At 57.5% G+C, this 25,964-nt stretch overlaps 1 protein-coding gene across 1 annotated transcript in view; it reads left to right on the top strand.

The window, feature by feature from the left end:
* The window catches only part of SWAP70 (switching B cell complex subunit SWAP70), an 81,533-nt gene that overhangs the window by 48,362 nt on the left and 7,207 nt on the right, over window positions 1-25,964 (top strand). The gene's annotated exons all lie outside the window — the stretch shown is intronic.

Here is a 25,964-nt window from a genome sequence, read left to right as displayed (position 1 = left end):
CACAGCAGTCTGCAGGACGATCTGCACTACGGTGCGCACAGCAGTCTGCACATCGATCTGCACTACGGTGCGCACAGCAGTCTGCACATCGATCTGCACTATGGTGCGCACAGCAGTCTGCACATCGATCTGCACTACGGTGCGCACAGCAGTCTGCACATCGATCTGCACTACGGTGCGCACAGCAGTCTGCAGGACGATTTGCACTACGGTGCGCACAGCAGTCTGCACATCGATCTGCATTACGTTGGGCACAGCAGTCTGCACATCGATCTGCACTACGGTGCTCACAGCAGTCTGCACATCGATCTGCACTACGGTGCACACAGCAGTCTGCACATCGATCTGCACTACGGTGCTCACAGCAGTCTGCACATCGATCTGCACTACGGTGCGCACAGCAGTCTGCATGACGATCTGCACTACGGTGCGCACAGCAGTCTGCACATCGATCTGCATTACGTTGGGCACAGCAGTCTGCACATCGATCTGCACTACGGTGCTCACAGCAGTCTGCACATCGATCTGCACTATGGTGCGCACAGCAGTCTGCACATCGATCTGCACTACGGTGCGCACAGCAGTCTGCACATCGATCTGCACTACGGTGCGCACAGCAGTCTGCACATCGATCTGCACTACGGTGCGCACAGCAGTCTGCACATCGATCTGCACTACGGTGCGCACAGCAGTCTGCAGGACGATTTGCACTACGGTGCGCACAGCAGTCTGCACATCGATCTGCATTACGTTGGGCACAGCAGTCTGCACATCGATCTGCACTACGGTGCTCACAGCAGTCTGCACATCGATCTGCACTACGGTGCACACAGCAGTCTGCACATCGATCTGCACTACGGTGCGCACAGCAGTCTGCATGACGATCTGCACTACGGTGCGCACAGCAGTCTGCACATCGATCTGCATTACGTTGGGCACAGCAGTCTGCACATCGATCTGCACTACGGTGCTCACAGCAGTCTGCACATCGATCTGCACTACGGTGCGCACAGCAGTCTGCATGACGATCTGCACTACGGTGCGCACAGCAGTCTGCACATCGATCTGCATTACGTTGGGCACAGCAGTCTGCACATCGATCTGCACTACGGTGCGCACAGCAGTCTGCACATCGATCTGCACTACGGTGCTCACAGCAGTCTGCACATCGATCTGCACTACGGTGCTCACAGCAGTCTGCACATCGATCTGCACTACGGTGCGCACAGCAGTCTGCAGGACGATCTGCACTACGGTGCGCACAGCAGTCTGCAGGATGATCTGCACTACGGTGCACACAGCAGTTTGCACAACGATCTGCACTACGGTGCGCACAGCAGTCTGCAGGACGATCTGCACTACGGTGCACACAGCAGTCTGCAGGACGATCTGCACTACGGTGCGCACAGCAGTCTGCAGGACGATCTGCACTACGGTGCACACAGCAGTCTGCAGGACGATCTGCACTACGGTGCACACAGCAGTCTGCACATCGATCTGCACTACGGTGCTCACAGCAGTCTGCACATCGATCTGCACTACGGTGCGCACAGCAGTCTGCAGGACGATCTGCACTACAGTGCGCACAGCAGTCTGCACATCGATCTGCACTACGGTGCACACAGCAGTTTGCACATCGATCTGCACTACGGTGCTCACAGCAGTCTGCACATCGATCTGCACTACGGTGCGCACAGCAGTCTGCAGGATGATCTGCACTACGGTGCACACAGCAGTCTGCAGGATGATCTGCACTACGGTGCACACAGCAGTCTGCAGGGTGATCTGCACTACGTTGCACACAGCAGTCTGCAGGATGATCTGCACTACGGTGCACACAGCAGTCTGCAGGATGATCTGCACTACGGTGCACACAGCAGTCTGCACATCGATCTGCACTACGGTGCACACAGCAGTCTGCACATCGATCTGCACTACGGTGCTCACAGCAGTCTGCACATCGATCTGCACTACGGTGCGCACAGCAGTCTGCAGGATGATCTGCACTACGGTGCACACAGCAGTCTGCAGGGTGATCTGCACTACGGTGCACACAGCAGTCTGCAGGGTGATCTGCACTACGGTGCACACAGCAGTCTGCAGGGTGATCTGCACTACGGTGCACACAGCAGTCTGCAGGGTGATCTGCACTACGGTGCACACAGCAGTCTGCAGGGTGATCTGCACTACGGTGCACACAGCAGTCTGCAGGGTGATCTGCACTACGGTGCACACAGCAGTCTGCAGGGTGATCTGCACTACGGTGCACACAGCAGTCTGCAGGGTGATCTGCACTACGGTGCACACAGCAGTCTGCAGGGTGATCTGCACTACGGTGCACACAGCAGTCTGCAGGGTGATCTGCACTACGGTGCACACAGCAGTCTGCAGGGTGATCTGCACTACGGTGCACACAGCAGTCTGCAGGGTGATCTGCACTACGGTGCACACAGCAGTCTGCACATCGATCTGCACTACGGTGCTCACAGCAGACTGCAGGGTGATCTGCACTACGGTGCACACAGCAGTCTGCACATTGATCTGCACTACGGTGCGCACAGCAGACTGCAGGGTGATCTGCACTACGGTGCACACAGCAGTCTGCACATTGATCTGCACTACGGTGCGCACAGCAGTCTGCAGGACGATTTGCACTACGGTGCGCACAGCTGTCTGCATGACGATCTGCACTACGGTGCGCACAGCAGTCTGCACATCGATCTGCATTACGGTGGGCACAGCAGTCTGCACATCGATCTGCACTACGGTGCGCACAGCAGTCTGCCGGACGATCTGCACTACGGTGCGCACAGCAGTCTGCCGGACGATCTGCACTACGGTGCACACAGCAGTCTGCACATCGATCTGCATTACGGTGCTCACAGCAGTCTGCACATCGATCTGCACTACGGTGCGCACAGCAGTCTGCAGGACGATCTGCACTACAGTGCGCACAGCAGTCTGCACATCGATCTGCACTACGGTGCGCACAGCAGTCTGCCGGACGATCTGCACTACGGTGCACACAGCAGTCTGCACATCGATCTGCACTACGGTGCACACAGCAGTTTGCACATCGATCTGCACTACGGTGCGCACAGCAGTTTGCACATCGATCTGCACTACGGTGCGCACAGCAGTCTGCAGGATGATCTGCACTACGGTGCGCACAGCAGTCTGCACATCGATCTGCACTACGGTGCTCACAGCAGTCTGCACATCGATCTGCACTACGGTGCGCACAGCAGTCTGCAGGATGATCTGCACTACGGTGCACACAGCAGTCTGCAGGGTGATCTGCACTACGGTGCACACAGCAGTCTGCAGGGTGATCTGCACTACGGTGCACACAGCAGTCTGCAGGGTGATCTGCACTACGGTGCACACAGCAGTCTGCAGGGTGATCTGCACTACGGTGCACACAGCAGTCTGCACATTGATCTGCACTACGGTGCGCACAGCAGTCTGCAGGGTGATCTGCACTACGGTGCACACAGCAGTCTGCACATTGATCTGCACTACGGTGCGCACAGCAGTCTGCAGGGTGATCTGCACTACGGTGCACACAGCAGTCTGCAGGGTGATCTGCACTACGGTGCACACAGCAGTCTGCAGGGTGATCTGCACTACGGTGCACACAGCAGTCTGCAGGGTGATCTGCACTACGGTGCACACAGCAGTCTGCAGGGTGATCTGCACTACGGTGCACACAGCAGTCTGCAGGGTGATCTGCACTACGGTGCACACAGCAGTCTGCAGGGTGATCTGCACTACGGTGCACACAGCAGTCTGCAGGGTGATCTGCACTACGGTGCACACAGCAGTCTGCAGGGTGATCTGCACTACGGTGCACACAGCAGTCTGCAGGGTGATCTGCACTACGGTGCACACAGCAGTCTGCAGGGTGATCTGCACTACGGTGCACACAGCAGTCTGCAGGGTGATCTGCACTACGGTGCACACAGCAGTCTGCAGGGTGATCTGCACTACGGTGCACACAGCAGTCTGCAGGGTGATCTGCACTACGGTGCACACAGCAGTCTGCAGGGTGATCTGCACTACGGTGCACACAGCAGTCTGCACATCGATCTGCACTACGGTGCTCACAGCAGACTGCAGGGTGATCTGCACTACGGTGCACACAGCAGTCTGCACATTGATCTGCACTACGGTGCGCACAGCAGACTGCAGGGTGATCTGCACTACGGTGCACACAGCAGTCTGCACATTGATCTGCACTACGGTGCGCACAGCAGTCTGCAGGACGATTTGCACTACGGTGCGCACAGCTGTCTGCATGACGATCTGCACTACGGTGCGCACAGCAGTCTGCACATCGATCTGCATTACGGTGGGCACAGCAGTCTGCACATCGATCTGCACTACGGTGCGCACAGCAGTCTGCCGGACGATCTGCACTACGGTGCGCACAGCAGTCTGCCGGACGATCTGCACTACGGTGCACACAGCAGTCTGCACATCGATCTGCATTACGGTGCGCACAGCAGTCTGCACATCGATCTGCACTACGGTGCGCACAGCAGTCTGCAGGACGATCTGCACTACAGTGCGCACAGCAGTCTGCACATCGATCTGCACTACGGTGCGCACAGCAGTCTGCCGGACGATCTGCACTACGGTGCACACAGCAGTCTGCACATCGATCTGCACTACGGTGCACACAGCAGTTTGCACATCGATCTGCACTACGGTGCGCACAGCAGTTTGCACATCGATCTGCACTACGGTGCGCACAGCAGTCTGCAGGATGATCTGCACTACGGTGCGCACAGCAGTCTGCACATCGATCTGCACTACGGTGCTCACAGCAGTCTGCACATCGATCTGCACTACGGTGCGCACAGCAGTCTGCAGGATGATCTGCACTACGGTGCACACAGCAGTCTGCAGGGTGATCTGCACTACGGTGCACACAGCAGTCTGCAGGGTGATCTGCACTACGGTGCACACAGCAGTCTGCAGGGTGATCTGCACTACGGTGCACACAGCAGTCTGCACATTGATCTGCACTACGGTGCGCACAGCAGTCTGCAGGGTGATCTGCACTACGGTGCACACAGCAGTCTGCACATTGATCTGCACTACGGTGCGCACAGCAGTCTGCACATCGATCTACACTACGGTGCGCACAGCAGTCTTCACATCGATCTGCACTACGTTGCGCACAGCAGTCTGCACATCGATCTGCACTACGGTGCGCACAGCAGTCTGCACATCGATCTACACTACGGCGCGCACAGCAGTCTGCACATCGATCTACACTACGGCGCGCACAGCAGTCTGCACATCGATCTACACTACGGTGCGCACAGCAGTCTTCACATCGATCTGCACTACGGTGCGCACAGCAGTCTGCAGGATGATCTGCACTACGGTGCACACAGCAGTCTGCACATTGATCTGCACTACGGTGCGCACAGCAGTCTGCACATCGATCTCCACTACGGTGCGCACAGCAGTCTGCACATCGATCTCCACTACGGTGCGCACAGCAGTCTGCACATCGATCTGCACTACGGTGCACACAGCAGTCTGCAGGATGATCTGCACTACAGTGCGCACAGCAGTCTGCACATCGATCTGCACTACGGTGCACACAGCAGTCTGCAGGGTGATCTGCACTACAGTGCGCACAGCAGTCTGCACATTGATCTGCACTACGATGCGCACAGCAGTCTGCACGGCGATCTACACTACGGTGCGCACAGCATTCTGCACATCGATCTGCACTACGGTGCGCACAGCAGTCTGCAGGACGATTTGCACTACGGTGCGCACAGCTGTCTGCATGACGATCTGCACTACGGTGCGCACAGCAGTCTGCAGGACGATCTGCACTACGGTGCGCACAGCAGTCTGCACATCGATCTGCACTACGGTGCGCACAGCTGTCTGCAGGACGATCTTCACTACGGTGCGCACAGCAGTCTGCACATCGATCTGCACTACGGTGCACACAGCAGTTTGCACATCGATCTGCACTACGGTGCGCACAGCAGTCTGCAGGACGATCTGCACTACGGTGCGCACAGCAGTCTGCAGGACGATTTGCACTACGGTGCGCACAGCTGTCTGCATGACGATCTGCACTACGGTGCACACAGCAGTCTGCACATCGATCTGCACTACGGTGCTCACAGCAGTCTGCACATCGATCTGCACTACGGTGCGCACAGCAGTCTGCAGGACGATCTGCACTACGGTGCGCACAGCAGTCTGCACATCGATCTGCACTACGGTGCACACAGCAGTTTGCACATCGATCTGCACTACGGTGCGCACAGCAGTCTGCAGGACGATCTGCACTACGGTGCGCACAGCAGTCTGCAGGACGATCTGCACTACGGTGCTCACAGCAGTCTGCACATCGATCTGCACTACGGTGCGCACAGCAGTCTGCAGGACGATCTGCACTACAGTGCGCACAGCAGTCTGCACATCGATCTGCACTACGGTGCACACAGCAGTTTGCACATCGATCTGCACTACGGTGCTCACAGCAGTCTGCACATCGATCTGCACTACGGTGCGCACAGCAGTCTGCAGGATGATCTGCACTACGGTGCACACAGCAGTCTGCAGGATGATCTGCACTACGGTGCACACAGCAGTCTGCAGGGTGATCTGCACTACGTTGCACACAGCAGTCTGCAGGATGATCTGCACTACGGTGCACACAGCAGTCTGCAGGATGATCTGCACTACGGTGCACACAGCAGTCTGCACATCGATCTGCACTACGGTGCACACAGCAGTCTGCACATCGATCTGCACTACGGTGCTCACAGCAGTCTGCACATCGATCTGCACTACGGTGCGCACAGCAGTCTGCAGGATGATCTGCACTACGGTGCACACAGCAGTCTGCAGGGTGATCTGCACTACGGTGCACACAGCAGTCTGCAGGGTGATCTGCACTACGGTGCACACAGCAGTCTGCAGGGTGATCTGCACTACGGTGCACACAGCAGTCTGCAGGGTGATCTGCACTACGGTGCACACAGCAGTCTGCAGGGTGATCTGCACTACGGTGCACACAGCAGTCTGCAGGGTGATCTGCACTACGGTGCACACAGCAGTCTGCAGGGTGATCTGCACTACGGTGCACACAGCAGTCTGCAGGGTGATCTGCACTACGGTGCACACAGCAGTCTGCAGGGTGATCTGCACTACGGTGCACACAGCAGTCTGCAGGGTGATCTGCACTACGGTGCACACAGCAGTCTGCAGGGTGATCTGCACTACGGTGCACACAGCAGTCTGCAGGGTGATCTGCACTACGGTGCACACAGCAGTCTGCACATCGATCTGCACTACGGTGCTCACAGCAGACTGCAGGGTGATCTGCACTACGGTGCACACAGCAGTCTGCACATTGATCTGCACTACGGTGCGCACAGCAGACTGCAGGGTGATCTGCACTACGGTGCACACAGCAGTCTGCACATTGATCTGCACTACGGTGCGCACAGCAGTCTGCAGGACGATTTGCACTACGGTGCGCACAGCTGTCTGCATGACGATCTGCACTACGGTGCGCACAGCAGTCTGCACATCGATCTGCATTACGGTGGGCACAGCAGTCTGCACATCGATCTGCACTACGGTGCGCACAGCAGTCTGCCGGACGATCTGCACTACGGTGCGCACAGCAGTCTGCCGGACGATCTGCACTACGGTGCACACAGCAGTCTGCACATCGATCTGCATTACGGTGCTCACAGCAGTCTGCACATCGATCTGCACTACGGTGCGCACAGCAGTCTGCAGGACGATCTGCACTACAGTGCGCACAGCAGTCTGCACATCGATCTGCACTACGGTGCGCACAGCAGTCTGCCGGACGATCTGCACTACGGTGCACACAGCAGTCTGCACATCGATCTGCACTACGGTGCACACAGCAGTTTGCACATCGATCTGCACTACGGTGCGCACAGCAGTTTGCACATCGATCTGCACTACGGTGCGCACAGCAGTCTGCAGGATGATCTGCACTACGGTGCGCACAGCAGTCTGCACATCGATCTGCACTACGGTGCTCACAGCAGTCTGCACATCGATCTGCACTACGGTGCGCACAGCAGTCTGCAGGATGATCTGCACTACGGTGCACACAGCAGTCTGCAGGGTGATCTGCACTACGGTGCACACAGCAGTCTGCAGGGTGATCTGCACTACGGTGCACACAGCAGTCTGCAGGGTGATCTGCACTACGGTGCACACAGCAGTCTGCAGGGTGATCTGCACTACGGTGCACACAGCAGTCTGCACATTGATCTGCACTACGGTGCGCACAGCAGTCTGCAGGGTGATCTGCACTACGGTGCACACAGCAGTCTGCACATTGATCTGCACTACGGTGCGCACAGCAGTCTGCAGGGTGATCTGCACTACGGTGCACACAGCAGTCTGCAGGGTGATCTGCACTACGGTGCACACAGCAGTCTGCAGGGTGATCTGCACTACGGTGCACACAGCAGTCTGCAGGGTGATCTGCACTACGGTGCACACAGCAGTCTGCAGGGTGATCTGCACTACGGTGCACACAGCAGTCTGCAGGGTGATCTGCACTACGGTGCACACAGCAGTCTGCAGGGTGATCTGCACTACGGTGCACACAGCAGTCTGCAGGGTGATCTGCACTACGGTGCACACAGCAGTCTGCAGGGTGATCTGCACTACGGTGCACACAGCAGTCTGCAGGGTGATCTGCACTACGGTGCACACAGCAGTCTGCAGGGTGATCTGCACTACGGTGCACACAGCAGTCTGCAGGGTGATCTGCACTACGGTGCACACAGCAGTCTGCAGGGTGATCTGCACTACGGTGCACACAGCAGTCTGCAGGGTGATCTGCACTACGGTGCACACAGCAGTCTGCAGGGTGATCTGCACTACGGTGCACACAGCAGTCTGCACATCGATCTGCACTACGGTGCTCACAGCAGACTGCAGGGTGATCTGCACTACGGTGCACACAGCAGTCTGCACATTGATCTGCACTACGGTGCGCACAGCAGACTGCAGGGTGATCTGCACTACGGTGCACACAGCAGTCTGCACATTGATCTGCACTACGGTGCGCACAGCAGTCTGCAGGACGATTTGCACTACGGTGCGCACAGCTGTCTGCATGACGATCTGCACTACGGTGCGCACAGCAGTCTGCACATCGATCTGCATTACGGTGGGCACAGCAGTCTGCACATCGATCTGCACTACGGTGCGCACAGCAGTCTGCCGGACGATCTGCACTACGGTGCGCACAGCAGTCTGCCGGACGATCTGCACTACGGTGCACACAGCAGTCTGCACATCGATCTGCATTACGGTGCGCACAGCAGTCTGCACATCGATCTGCACTACGGTGCGCACAGCAGTCTGCAGGACGATCTGCACTACAGTGCGCACAGCAGTCTGCACATCGATCTGCACTACGGTGCGCACAGCAGTCTGCCGGACGATCTGCACTACGGTGCACACAGCAGTCTGCACATCGATCTGCACTACGGTGCACACAGCAGTTTGCACATCGATCTGCACTACGGTGCGCACAGCAGTTTGCACATCGATCTGCACTACGGTGCGCACAGCAGTCTGCAGGATGATCTGCACTACGGTGCGCACAGCAGTCTGCACATCGATCTGCACTACGGTGCTCACAGCAGTCTGCACATCGATCTGCACTACGGTGCGCACAGCAGTCTGCAGGATGATCTGCACTACGGTGCACACAGCAGTCTGCAGGGTGATCTGCACTACGGTGCACACAGCAGTCTGCAGGGTGATCTGCACTACGGTGCACACAGCAGTCTGCAGGGTGATCTGCACTACGGTGCACACAGCAGTCTGCACATTGATCTGCACTACGGTGCGCACAGCAGTCTGCAGGGTGATCTGCACTACGGTGCACACAGCAGTCTGCACATTGATCTGCACTACGGTGCGCACAGCAGTCTGCACATCGATCTACACTACGGTGCGCACAGCAGTCTTCACATCGATCTGCACTACGTTGCGCACAGCAGTCTGCACATCGATCTGCACTACGGTGCGCACAGCAGTCTGCACATCGATCTACACTACGGCGCGCACAGCAGTCTGCACATCGATCTACACTACGGCGCGCACAGCAGTCTGCACATCGATCTACACTACGGTGCGCACAGCAGTCTTCACATCGATCTGCACTACGGTGCGCACAGCAGTCTGCAGGATGATCTGCACTACGGTGCACACAGCAGTCTGCACATTGATCTGCACTACGGTGCGCACAGCAGTCTGCACATCGATCTCCACTACGGTGCGCACAGCAGTCTGCACATCGATCTCCACTACGGTGCGCACAGCAGTCTGCACATCGATCTGCACTACGGTGCACACAGCAGTCTGCAGGATGATCTGCACTACAGTGCGCACAGCAGTCTGCACATCGATCTGCACTACGGTGCACACAGCAGTCTGCAGGGTGATCTGCACTACAGTGCGCACAGCAGTCTGCACATTGATCTGCACTACGATGCGCACAGCAGTCTGCACGGCGATCTACACTACGGTGCGCACAGCATTCTGCACATCGATCTGCACTACGGTGCGCACAGCAGTCTGCAGGACGATTTGCACTACGGTGCGCACAGCTGTCTGCATGACGATCTGCACTACGGTGCGCACAGCAGTCTGCAGGACGATCTGCACTACGGTGCGCACAGCAGTCTGCACATCGATCTGCACTACGGTGCGCACAGCTGTCTGCAGGACGATCTTCACTACGGTGCGCACAGCAGTCTGCACATCGATCTGCACTACGGTGCACACAGCAGTTTGCACATCGATCTGCACTACGGTGCGCACAGCAGTCTGCAGGACGATCTGCACTACGGTGCGCACAGCAGTCTGCAGGACGATTTGCACTACGGTGCGCACAGCTGTCTGCATGACGATCTGCACTACGGTGCACACAGCAGTCTGCACATCGATCTGCACTACGGTGCTCACAGCAGTCTGCACATCGATCTGCACTACGGTGCGCACAGCAGTCTGCAGGACGATCTGCACTACGGTGCGCACAGCAGTCTGCACATCGATCTGCACTACGGTGCACACAGCAGTTTGCACATCGATCTGCACTACGGTGCGCACAGCAGTCTGCAGGACGATCTGCACTACGGTGCGCACAGCAGTCTGCAGGACGATCTGCACTACGGTGCTCACAGCAGTCTGCACATCGATCTGCACTACGGTGCGCACAACAGTCTGCAGGATGATCTGCACTACGGTGCACACAGCAGTCTGCAGGGTGATCTGCACTACGGTGCACACAGCAGTCTGTAGGGTGATCTGCACTACGGTGCACACAGCAGTCTGCAGGGTAATCTGCACTACGGTGCACACAGCAGTCTGCACATTGATCTGCACTACGGTGCGCACAGCAGTCTGCACATCGATCTGCATTACGTTGGGCACAGCAGTCTGCACATCGATCTGCACTACGGTGCTCACAGCAGTCTGCACATCGATCTGCACTACGGTGCGCACAGCAGTCTGCATGACGATCTGCACTACGGTGCGCACAGCAGTCTGCACATCGATCTGCATTACGTTGGGCACAGCAGTCTGCACATCGATCTGCATTACGGTGCGCACAGCAGTCTGCACATCGATCTGCACTACGGTGCTCACAGCAGTCTGCACATCGATCTGCACTACGGTGCTCACAGCAGTCTGCACATCGATCTGCACTACGGTGCGCACAGCAGTCTGCAGGACGATCTGCACTACGGTGCGCACAGCAGTCTGCAGGATGATCTGCACTACGGTGCACACAGCAGTTTGCACAACGATCTGCACTACGGTGCGCACAGCAGTCTGCAGGACGATCTGCACTACGGTGCACACAGCAGTCTGCAGGACGATCTGCACTACGGTGCGCACAGCAGTCTGCAGGACGATCTGCACTACGGTGCACACAGCAGTCTGCAGGACGATCTGCACTACGGTGCACACAGCAGTCTGCACATCGATCTGCACTACGGTGCTCACAGCAGTCTGCACATCGATCTGCACTACGGTGCGCACAGCAGTCTGCAGGACGATCTGCACTACAGTGCGCACAGCAGTCTGCACATCGATCTGCACTACGGTGCACACAGCAGTTTGCACATCGATCTGCACTACGGTGCTCACAGCAGTCTGCACATCGATCTGCACTACGGTGCGCACAGCAGTCTGCAGGATGATCTGCACTACGGTGCACACAGCAGTCTGCAGGATGATCTGCACTACGGTGCACACAGCAGTCTGCAGGGTGATCTGCACTACGTTGCACACAGCAGTCTGCAGGATGATCTGCACTACGGTGCACACAGCAGTCTGCAGGATGATCTGCACTACGGTGCACACAGCAGTCTGCACATCGATCTGCACTACGGTGCACACAGCAGTCTGCACATCGATCTGCACTACGGTGCTCACAGCAGTCTGCACATCGATCTGCACTACGGTGCGCACAGCAGTCTGCAGGATGATCTGCACTACGGTGCACACAGCAGTCTGCAGGGTGATCTGCACTACGGTGCACACAGCAGTCTGCAGGTTGATCTGCACTACGGTGCACACAGCAGTCTGCAGGGTGATCTGCACTACGGTGCACACAGCAGTCTGCAGGGTGATCTGCACTACGGTGCACACAGCAGTCTGCAGGGTGATCTGCACTACGGTGCACACAGCAGTCTGCAGGGTGATCTGCACTACGGTGCACACAGCAGTCTGCAGGGTGATCTGCACTACGGTGCACACAGCAGTCTGCAGGGTGATCTGCACTACGGTGCACACAGCAGTCTGCAGGGTGATCTGCACTACGGTGCACACAGCAGTCTGCAGGGTGATCTGCACTACGGTGCACACAGCAGTCTGCAGGGTGATCTGCACTACGGTGCACACAGCAGTCTGCAGGGTGATCTGCACTACGGTGCACACAGCAGTCTGCAGGGTGATCTGCACTACGGTGCACACAGCAGTCTGCAGGGTGATCTGCACTACGGTGCACACAGCAGTCTGCACATCGATCTGCACTACGGTGCTCACAGCAGACTGCAGGGTGATCTGCACTACGGTGCGCACAGCAGACTGCAGGGTGATCTGCACTACGGTGCACACAGCAGTCTGCACATTGATCTGCACTACGGTGCGCACAGCAGTCTGCAGGGTGATCTGCACTACGGTGCACACAGCAGTCTGCAGGGTGATCTGCACTACGGTGCACACAGCAGTCTGCAGGGTGATCTGCACTACGGTGCACACAGCAGTCTGCAGGGTGATCTGCACTACGGTGCACACAGCAGTCTGCAGGGTGATCTGCACTACGGTGCACACAGCAGTCTGCAGGGTGATCTGCACTACGGTGCACACAGCAGTCTGCAGGGTGATCTGCACTACGGTGCACACAGCAGTCTGCAGGGTGATCTGCACTACGGTGCACACAGCAGTCTGCACATCGATCTGCACTACGGTGCTCACAGCAGACTGCAGGGTGATCTGCACTACGGTGCACACAGCAGTCTGCACATTGATCTGCACTACGGTGCGCACAGCTGTCTGCATGACGATCTGCACTACGGTGCGCACAGCAGTCTGCACATCGATCTGCATTACGGTGGGCACAGCAGTCTGCACATCGATCTGCACTACGGTGCGCACAGCAGTCTGCCAGACGATCTGCACTACGGTGCGCACAGCAGTCTGCCGGACGATCTGCACTACGGTGCACACAGCAGTCTGCACATCGATCTGCATTACGGTGCTCACAGCAGTCTGCACATCGATCTGCACTACGGTGCGCACAGCAGTCTGCAGGACGATCTGCACTACAGTGCGCACAGCAGTCTGCACATCGATCTGCACTACGGTGCGCACAGCAGTCTGCCGGACGATCTGCACTACGGTGCACACAGCAGTCTGCACATCGATCTGCACTACGGTGCACACAGCAGTTTGCACATCGATCTGCACTACGGTGCGCACAGCAGTTTGCACATCGATCTGCACTACGGTGCGCACAGCAGTCTGCAGGATGATCTGCACTACGGTGCGCACAGCAGTCTGCACATCGATCTGCACTACGGTGCTCACAGCAGTCTGCACATCGATCTGCACTACGGTGCGCACAGCAGTCTGCAGGATGATCTGCACTACGGTGCACACAGCAGTCTGCAGGGTGATCTGCACTACGGTGCACACAGCAGTCTGCAGGGTGATCTGCACTACGGTGCACACAGCAGTCTGCAGGGTGATCTGCACTACGGTGCACACAGCAGTCTGCACATTGATCTGCACTACGGTGCACACAGCAGTCTGCACATTGATCTGCACTACGGTGCGCACAGCAGTCTGCAGGGTGATCTGCACTACGGTGCACACAGCAGTCTGCACATTGATCTGCACTACGGTGCGCACAGCAGTCTGCACATCGATCTACACTACGGTGTGCACAGCAGTCTTCACATCGATCTGCACTACGTTGCGCACAGCAGTCTGCACATCGATCTGCACTACGGTGCGCACAGCAGTCTGCACATCGATCTACACTACGGCGCGCACAGCAGTCTGCACATCGATCTACACTACGGCGCGCACAGCAGTCTGCACATCGATCTACACTACGGTGCGCACAGCAGTCTTCACATCGATCTGCACTACGGTGCGCACAGCAGTCTGCAGGATGATCTGCACTACGGTGCACACAGCAGTCTGCACATTGATCTGCACTACGGTGCGCACAGCAGTCTGCACATCGATCTCCACTACGGTGCGCACAGCAGTCTGCACATCGATCTCCACTACGGTGCGCACAGCAGTCTGCACATCGATCTGCACTACGGTGCACACAGCAGTCTGCAGGATGATCTGCACTACAGTGCGCACAGCAGTCTGCACATCGATCTGCACTACGGTGCACACAGCAGTCTGCAGGGTGATCTGCACTACAGTGCGCACAGCAGTCTGCACATTGATCTGCACTACGATGCGCACAGCAGTCTGCACGGCGATCTACACTACGGTGCGCACAGCATTCTGCACATCGATCTGCACTACGGTGCGCACAGCAGTCTGCAGGACGATTTGCACTACGGTGCGCACAGCTGTCTGCATGACGATCTGCACTACGGTGCGCACAGCAGTCTGCAGGACGATCTGCACTACGGTGCGCACAGCAGTCTGCACATCGATCTGCACTACGGTGCGCACAGCTGTCTGCAGGACGATCTTCACTACGGTGCGCACAGCAGTCTGCACATCGATCTGCACTACGGTGCACACAGCAGTTTGCACATCGATCTGCACTACGGTGCGCACAGCAGTCTGCAGGACGATCTGCACTACGGTGCGCACAGCAGTCTGCAGGACGATTTGCACTACGGTGCGCACAGCTGTCTGCATGACGATCTGCACTACGGTGCACACAGCAGTCTGCACATCGATCTGCACTACGGTGCTCACAGCAGTCTGCACATCGATCTGCACTACGGTGCGCACAGCAGTCTGCAGGACGATCTGCACTACGGTGCGCACAGCAGTCTGCACATCGATCTGCACTACGGTGCGCACAGCAGTTTGCACATCGATCTGCACTACGGTGCGCACAGCAGTCTGCAGGACGATCTGCACTACGGTGCGCACAGCAGTCTGCAGGACGATCTGCACTACGGTGCTCACAGCAGTCTGCACATCGATCTGCACTACGGTGCGCACAGCAGTCTGCAGGATGATCTGCACTACGGTGCACACAGCAGTCTGCAGGGTGATCTGCACTACGGTGCACACAGCAGTCTGTAGGGTGATCTGCACTACGGTGCACACAGCAGTCTGCAGGGTAATCTGCACTACGGTGCACACAGCAGTCTGCACATTGATCTGCACTACGGTGCGCACAGCAGTCTGCAGGGTGATCTGCACTACGGTGCACACAGCAGTCTGCACATTGATCTGCACTACGGTGCACACAGCAGTCTGCACATTGATCTGCACTACGGTGCGCACAGCAGTCTGCACATCGATCTACACTACGGTGCGCACAGCAGTCTGCACATCGATCTACACTACGGTGCGCACAGCAGTCTGCAGGACGATCTGCACTACGGTGCGCACAGCAGTCTGCAGGGTGATCTGCACTAAGGTGCGCACAGCAGTCTGCACATTGATCTACACTATGGTGCGCACAGCAGTCTGCACATCGATCTGCGCTACGGTGCGCACAGCAGTCTGCACATCGATCTGCACTACGGTGCGCACAGCAGTCTGCAGGACGATCTGCACTACGGTGCGCACAGCAGTCTGCACATCGATCTGCACTACGGTGCGCACAGCAGTCTGCAGGACGATTTGCACTACGGTGCGCACAGCTGTCTTCAGGACGATCTATACTACGGTGCGCACAGCAGTCTGCACATCGATCTACACTTCGGTGCGCACAGCAGTCTGCAGGACGATCTACACTGCGGTGCGCACAGCAGTCTACACATTGATCTGCACTACGGTGCGCACAGCAGTCTGCACATTGATCTGCACTACGGTGCGCACAGCAGTCTGCAGGACGATCTGCACTACGGTGCGCACAGCAGTCTGCACATCGATCTGCACTACGGTGCGCACAGCAGTCTGCAGGACGATCTGCACTACGGTGCGCACAGCAGTCTGCACATCGATCTGCACTACGGTGCGCACAGCAGTCTGCAGGACGATTTGCACTACGGTGCGCACAGCTGTCTTCAGGACGATCTACACTACGGTGCGCACAGCAGTCTGCACATCGATCTACACTTCGGTGCGCACAGCAGTCTGCAGGACGATCTACACTACGGTGCGCACAGCAGTCTACACATTGATCTGCACTACGGTGCGCACAGCAGTCTGCACATCGATCTCCACTACGGTGCGCACAGCAGTCTGCACATCGATCTGCACTACGGTGCGCATAGCAGTCTGTACATCGATCTCCACTACGGTGCGCACAGAAGTCTGCACATCGATCTGCACTACGGTGCGCACAGCAGTCTGCACGTCGATCTGCACTACAGTGCACACAGCAGTCTGCAGGGCGATCTGCACTACGGTGCGCACAGCAGTCTGCAGGATGATCTGCACTACGGTGCGCACAGCAGTCTGCAGGATGATCTGCACTACGGTGCGCACAGCAGTCTGCAGGACGATCTGCACTACGGTGCGCACAGCAGTCTGCACATTGATCTGCACTACGGTGCGCACAGCAGTCTGCAGGACGATCTGCACTACGGTGCGCACAGCAGTCTGCAGGGCGATCTGCACTACGGTGCGCACAGCAGTCTGCAGGATGATCTGCACTACGGTGCGCACAGCAGTCTGCACGACTATCTGCACTAAGGTGCGCACAGCAGTCTGCACATTGATCTGCACTACGGTGCGCACAGCAGTCTGCACATTGATCTGCACTACGGTGCGCACAGCAGTCTGCACATTGATCTGCACTACGGTGCGCCCAGCAGTCTGCAGGACGATCTGCACTACGGTGCGCACAGCAGTCTGCAGGACGATCTGCACTACGGTGCGCACAGCAGTCTGCAGGACGATCTGCACTACGGTGCGCACAGCAGTCTGCAGGACGATCTGCACTACGGTGCGCACAGCAGTCTGCAGGATGATCTGCACTACGGTGCGCACAGCAGTCTGCAGGACGATCCGCACTACGGTGCGCACAGCAGTCTGCACATCGATCTGCACTACGGTGCGCACAGCAGTCTGCAGGGTGATCTACACTAAGGTGCGCACAGCAGTCTGCACATCGATCTGCACTACGGTGCGCACAGCAGTCTGCAGGACGATCTGCACTACGGTGCACACAGCAGTCTGCAGGACGATCTGCACTACGGTGCGCACAGCAGTCTGCAGGACGATCTGCACTACGGTGCGCACAGCAGTCTGCACATCGATCTGCACTACGGTGCGCACAGCAGTCTGCAGGGTGATCTGCACTACGGTGCAAACAGCAGTCTGCACATCGATCTGCACTACGGTGCGCACAGCAGTCTGCAGGGTGATCTGCACTACGGTGCGCACAGCAGTCTGCAGGGTGATCTGCACTACGGTGCGCACAGCAGTCTGCAGGGTGATCTGCACTACGGTGCGCACAGCAGTCTGCAGGGCGATCTGCACTACGGTGCGCACAGCAGTCTGCAGGGCGATCTGCACTACGGTGCGCACAGCAGTCTGCACATTGATCTGCGCTACGGTGCGCACAGCAGTCTGCACATTGATCTGCGCTACGGTGCGCACAGCAGTCTGCACATTGATCTGCGCTACGGTGCGCACAGCAGTCTGTACATTGATCTGCGCTACGGTGCGCACAGCAGTCTGCACATTGATCTGCGCTACGGTGCGCACAGCAGTCTGCACATTGATCTGCGCTACGGTGCGCACAGCAGTCTGCACATTGATCTGCGCTACGGTGCGCACAGCAGTCTGCACATTGATCTGCGCTACGGTGCGCACAGCAGTCTGCACATCGATCTGCACTACGGTGCGCACAGCAGTCTGAAGGACGATCTGCACTACGGTGCGCACAGCAGTCTGCACATCGATCTGCACTACGGTGCACACAGCAGTGTGCACATCGATCTCCACTACGGTGCGCACAGCAGTCTGCACATCGATCTGCACTATGGTGCGCACAGCAGTCTGCAGGGTGATCTACACTACGGTGCGCACAGCAGTCTGCACGTCGATCTGCACTACGGTGCACACAGCAGTCTGCAGGGCGATCTGCACTACGGTGCGCACAGCAGTCTGCAGGATGATCTGCACTACGGTGCACACAGCAGTCTGCAGGGCGATCTGCACTACGGTGCGCACAGCAGTCTGCAGGATGATCTGCACTACGGTGCGCACAGCAGTCTGCACAATGATCTGCACTACGGTGCGCACAGCAGTCTGCAGGGTGATCTGCACTACGGTGCGCACAGCAGTCTGCATGACGATCTGCACTACGGTGCGCACAGCAGTCTGCACATCGATCTGCATTACGGTGGGCACAGCAGTCTGCACATCGATCTGCACTACGGTGCGCACAGCAGTCTGCCGGACGATCTGCACTACGGTGCGCACAGCAGTCTGCACATCGATCTGCACTACGGTGCGCACAGCAGTCTGCACATCGATCTGCACTACGGTGCGCACAGCAGTCTGCAGGACGATCTGCACTACGGTGCGCACAGCAGTCTGCAGGACGATCTGCACTACGGTGCTCACAGCAGTCTGCACATCGATCTGCACTACGGTGCGCACAGCAGTCTGCAGGACGATCTGCACTACGGTGCGCACAGCAGTCTGCACATCGATCTGCACTACGGTGCGCACAGCAGTCTGCACATTGATCTGCACTATGGTGCGCACAGCAGTCTGCACATCGATCTGCACTATGGTGCGCACAGCAGTCTGCAGGACGATCTGCACTACGGTGCACACAGCAGTCTGCAGGACGATCTGCACTACGGTGCGCACAGCAGTCTGCAGGGCGATCTGCACTACGGTGCGCACAGCAGTCTGCAGGATGATCTGCACTACGGTGCAAACAGCAGTCTGCACATCGATCTGCACTACGGTGCGCACAGCAGTCTGCACATCGATCTGCACTACGGTGCGCACAGCAGTCTGCACATCGATCTGCACTACGGTGCGCACAGCAGTCTGCAGGACGATCTGCACTACGGTGCGCACAGCAGTCTGCAGGACGATCTGCACTACGGTGCGCACAGCAGTCTGCAGGGCGATCTGCACTACGGTGCGCACAGCAGTCTGCAGGATGATCTGCACTACGGTGCAAACAGCAGTCTGCACATCGATCTGCACTACGGTGCGCACAGCAGTCTGCACATCGATCTGCACTACGGTGCGCACAGCAGTCTGCAGGGTGATCTACACTAAGGTGCGCACAGCAGTCTGCACATCGATCTGCACTACGGTGCGCACAGCAGTCTGAAGGACGATCTGCACTACGGTGCGCACAGCAGTCTGCACATCGATCTGCACTACGGTGCACACAGCAGTCTGCACATCGATCTCCACTACGGTGCGCACAGCAGTCTGCACATCGATCTGCACTATGGTGCGCACAGCAGTCTGCAGGGTGATCTACACTACGGTGCGCACAGCAGTCTGCACGTCGATCTGCACTACGGTGCACACAGCAGTCTGCAGGGCGATCTGCACTACGGTGCGCACAGCAGTCTGCAGGATGATCTGCACTACGGTGCACACAGCAGTCTGCAGGGCGATCTGCACTACGGTGCGCACAGCAGTCTGCAGGATGATCTGCACTACGGTGCGCACAGCAGTCTGCACAATGATCTGCACTACGGTGCGCACAGCAGTCTGCAGGGTGATCTGCACTACGGTGCGCACAGCAGTCTGCATGACGATCTGCACTACGGTGCGCACAGCAGTCTGCACATCGATCTGCATTACGGTGGGCACAGCAGTCTGCACATCGATCTGCACTACGGTGCGCACAGCAGTCTGCCGGACGATCTGCACTACGGTGCGCACAGCAGTCTGCACATCGATCTGCACTACGGTGCGCACAGCAGTCTGCACATCGATCTGCACTACGGTGCGCACAGCAGTCTGCACATCGATCTGCACTACGGTGCGCACAGCAGTCTGCAGGACGATCTGCACTACGGTGCGCACAGCAGTCTGCAGGACGATCTGCACTACGGTGCGCACAGCAGTCTGCACATCGATCTGCACTACGGTGCGCACAGCAGTCTGCAGGACGATCTGCACTACGGTGCGCACAGCAGTCTGCACATCGATCTGCACTACGGTGCGCACAGCAGTCTGCACATTGATCTGCACTATGGTGCGCACAGCAGTCTGCACATCGATCTGCACTATGGTGCGCACAGCAGTCTGCAGGACGATCTGCACTACGGTGCACACAGCAGTCTGCAGGACGATCTGCACTACGGTGCGCACAGCAGTCTGCAGGGCGATCTGCACTACGGTGCGCACAGCAGTCTGCAGGATGATCTGCACTACGGTGCAAACAGCAGTCTGCACATCGATCTGCACTACGGTGCGCACAGCAGTCTGCACATCGATCTGCACTACGGTGCGCACAGCAGTCTGCACATCGATCTGCACTACGGTGCGCACAGCAGTCTGCAGGACGATCTGCACTACGGTGCGCACAGCAGTCTGCAGGGCGATCTGCACTACGGTGCGCACAGCAGTCTGCAGGATGATCTGCACTACGGTGCAAACAGCAGTCTGCACATCGATCTGCACTACGGTGCGCACAGCAGTCTGCACATCGATCTGCACTACGGTGCGCACAGCAGTCTGCACATCGATCTGCACTACGGTGCGCACAGCAGTCTGCACATCGATCTGCACTACGGTGCGCACAGCAGTCTGCAGGACGATCTGCACTACGGTGCGCACAGCAGTCTGCAGGGCGATCTGCACTACGGTGCGCACAGCAGTCTGCAGGATGATCTGCACTACGGTGCGCACAGCAGTCTGCACATCGATCTGCACTACGGTGCGCACAGCAGTCTGCACATCGATCTGCACTACGGTGCGCACAGCAGTCTGCAGGGTGATCTACACTAAGGTGCGCACAGCAGTCTGCACGTCGATCTGCACTACGGTGCGCACAGCAGTCTGCAGGGCGATCTGCACTACGGTGCGCACAGCAGTCTGCACATCGATCTGCACTACAGTGCACACAGCAGTCTGCAGGGCGATCTGCACTACGGTGCGCACAGCAGTCTGCACATTGATCTGCACTACGGTGCCCACAGCAGTCTACAGGACGATCTGCACTACGGTGCGCACAGCAGTCTGCAGGGTGATCTGCGCTACGGTGCACACAGCAGTCTGCACGTCAATCTGCACTACGGTGCACACAGCAGTCTGCAGGGCGATCTGCACTACGGTGCGCACAGCAGTCTGCACGTCGATCTGCACTACGGTGCACACAGCAGTCTGCACATCGATCTGCACTACAGTGCGCACAGCAGTCTGCAGGACGATCTGCACTATGGTGCGCACAGCAGTCTGCACATCGATCTGCACTATTGTGCGCACAGCAGTCTGCACATTGATCTGCACTACGGTGCAAACAGCAGTCTGCACATCGATCTGCACTACAGTGCGCACAGCAGTCTGCACATCGATCTGCACTACACTGCGCACAGCAGTCTGCAGGGTGATCTGCACTACGGTGCGCACAGCAGTCTGCAGGACGATCTGCACTATGGGGCGCACAGCAGTCTGCACATCGATCTGCACTACGGTGCGCACAGCAGTCTGCACATCGATCTGCACTACGGTGCGCACAGCAGTCTGCACATCGATCTGCACTACAGTGCGCACAGCAGTCTGCAGGATGATCTGCACTACGGTGCGCACAGCAGTCTGCACATCGATCTGCACTACGGTGCGCACAGCAGTCTGCACATCGATCTCCACTACGGTGCGCATAGCAGTCTGCACGTCGATCTGCACTACGGTGCACACAGCAGTCTGCAGGACGATCTGCACTACGGTGCGCACAGCAGTCTGCAGGACGTTCTGCACTACGGTGCGCACAGCAGTCTGCAGGGCGATCTGCACTACGGTGCGCACAGCAGTCTGCAGGGCGATCTGCACTACGGTGCGCACAGCAGTCTGCAGGGCGATCTGCACTACGGTGCGCACAGCAGTCTGCAGGGCGATCTGCACTACGGTGCGCACAGCAGTCTGCAGGGCGATCTGCACTACGGTGCGCACAGCAGTCTGCAGGGCGATCTGCACTACGGTGCGCACAGCAGTCTGCAGGGCGATCTGCACTACGGTGCGCACAGCAGTCTGCAGGGCGATCTGCACTACGGTGCGCACAGCAGTCTGCAGGGCGATCTGCACTACGGTGCGCACAGCAGTCTGCAGGGCGATCTGCACTACGGTGCGCACAGCAGTCTGCAGGGCGATCTGCACTACGGTGCGCACAGCAGTCTGCAGGGCGATCTGCACTACGGTGCGCACAGCAGTCTGCAGGGCGATCTGCACTACGGTGCGCACAGCAGTCTGCACATCGATCTGCACTACGGTGCGCACAGCAGTCTGCACATCGATCTGCACTACACTGCGCACAGCAGTCTGCACATCGATCTGCACTATGGTGCGCACAGCAGTCTGCAGGACGATCTGCACTATGGTGCGCACAGCAGTCTGCACATCGATCTGCACTATTGTGCGCACAGCAGTCTGCACATTTATCTGCACTACGGTGCAAACAGCAGTCTGCACATCGATCTGCACTATTGTGCGCACAGCAGTCTGCACATTGATCTGCACTACGGTGCAAACAGCAGTCTGCACATCGATCTGCACTATTGTGCGCACAGCAGTCTGCACATTGATCTGCACTACGGTGCAAACAGCAGTCTGCACATCGATCTGCACTACAGTGCGCACAGCAGTCTGCACATCGATCTGCACTACACTGCGCACAGCAGTCTGCAGGGTGATCTGCACTACGGTGCGCACAGCAGTCTACAGGACGATCTGCACTATGGGGCGCACAGCAGTCTGCACATCGATCTGCACTACGGTGCGCACAGCAGTCTGCACATCGATCTGCACTACGGTGCGCACAGCAGTCTGCACATCGATCTGCACTACGGTGCGCACAGCAGTCTGCACATCGATCTGCACTACAGTGCGCACAGCAGTCTGCACATCGATCTGCACTACGGTGCGCACAGCAGTCTGCACATCGATCTCCACTACGGTGCGCATAGCAGTCTGCACGTCGATCTGCACTACGGTGCGCACAGCAGTCTGCACATCGATCTCCACTACGGTGCGCACAGCAGTCTGCAGGGCGATCTGCACTACGGTGCGCACAGCAGTCTGCAGGGCGATCTGCACTACGGTGCGCACAGCAGTCTGCAGGGCGATCTGCACTACGGTGCGCACAGCAGTCTGCAGGGCGATCTGCACTACGGTGCGCACAGCAGTCTGCAGGGCGATCTGCACTACGGTGCGCACAGCAGTCTGCAGGGCGATCTGCACTACGGTGCGCACAGCAGTCTGCACATCGATCTGCACTACGGTGCACACAGCAGTCTGCACATCGATCTGCACTACACTGCGCACAGCAGTCTGCACATCGATCTGCACTACGGTGCGCACAGCAGTCTGCAGGACGATCTGCACTATGGTGCGCACAGCAGTCTGCACATCGATCTGCACTATTGTGCGCACAGCAGTCTGCACATTTATCTGCACTACGGTGCAAACAGCAGTCTGCACAGCGATCTGCACTACAGTGCGCACAGCAGTCTGCAGGATGATCTGCACTACGGTGCGCACAGCAGTCTGCAGGACGATCTGAACTATGGTGCGCACAGCAGTCTGCACATCGATCTGCACTACGGTGCGCACAGCAGTCTGCACATCGATCTCCACTACGGTGCGCACAGCAGTCTGCACATCGATCTGCACTACGGTGCGCACAGCAGTCTTCAGGGCGATCTGCACTACAGTGCACACAGCAGTCTGCAGGGCGATCTGCACTACGGTGCGCACAGCAGTCTGCACATCGATCTGCACTACAGTGCACATAGCAGTTTGCAGGGCGATCTGCACTACGGTGCGCACAGCAGTCTGCACATTGATCTGCACTACTGTGCGCACAGCAGTCTGCACATTGATCTGCACTACTGTGCGCACAGCAGTCTGCACATTGATCTGCACTACGGTGCGCACAGCAGTCTGCAGGGTGATCTGCACTACGGTGGGCACAGCAGTCTGCACATTGATCTGCACTATGGTGCGCACAGCAGTCTGCACGACGATCTGCACTACGGTGGTGCGCACAGCAGTCTGTACGACGATCTGCACTACGGTGCGCACAGCAGTCTGCACATCGATCTGCACTACGGTGCGCACAGCAGTCTGCACATTGATCTGCACTACGGTGCGCACAGCAGTCTGCACATTGATCTGCACTACGGTGCGCACAGCAGTCTGCAGGGCGATCTGCACTACGGTGCACACAACAGTCTGCACGGCGATCTGCACTACGGTGCACACAACAGTCTGCACGGCGATCTGCACTACGGTGCACACAGCAGTCTGCAGGGTGATCTGCACTACGGTGCGCGCAGCAGTCTGCAGGACGATCTGCACTATGGTGCGCACAGCAGTCTGCACATCGATCTGCACTACGGTGCGCACAGCAGTCTGCAGGGTGATCTACACTAAGGTGCGCACAGCAGTCTGCAGGACGATCTGCACTACGGTGCGCACAGCAGTCTGCAGGGTGATCTGCACTACGGTGCGCACAGCAGTCTGCAGGACGATCTGCACGGCTTTGGATTTATAGTCTAATTGTCTAATTTACGGCTCTGCAGATTTTTACATGTTATTTCCATTTAATGCCATTTTTAAGATTTCTATTTACTGTCAGTGAATGCAAACAAGGCTTAGAGGGATTATCCTGCCAGGGGTATCGATGGCATATGCACAGGAGAGATGGACGTCTCGCCAATGGGAGCGTCATGAATCTCAAAAACGGAGATCCGTTGTGCACTGTTTGGAACATATAAACATGGCTGCTCGTGCGTGGAGGGCGCACACGTGGATGTCCGGTTCTCCTCTGACGGTGGTAATGGGACCCGATCGGGCGATATGGAGCGTCCTGTGGATAGCGCTGACATCTTCCTGCTCACACAGCTGCTGAGTGTGTCACACTGTGTCCCTGCGCTGATACACTGGAACGACTCCATGAGCCGAGCTAGGACGGATTGTCAACCTCTAGATGAATGATTAATGTTCCCATTCACTGGCAGCAAGCAGAGATCTTGATGGAGAACTCGCACAAAGACACAACCCTCCTCACTGATGTTGCCTCTTTACTCCGC

The sequence above is a fragment of the Dendrobates tinctorius genome, unplaced genomic scaffold (assembly GCF_039654945.1).
Source record: "Dendrobates tinctorius isolate UK_male_01 unplaced genomic scaffold, ASM3965494v1 ptg000323l, whole genome shotgun sequence".
Lineage (NCBI taxonomy): Eukaryota > Metazoa > Chordata > Amphibia > Anura > Dendrobatidae > Dendrobates > Dendrobates tinctorius.
Note: the sequence above shows the minus strand (reverse complement) of the source record. Positions and strands in the feature narration are given on the sequence as shown.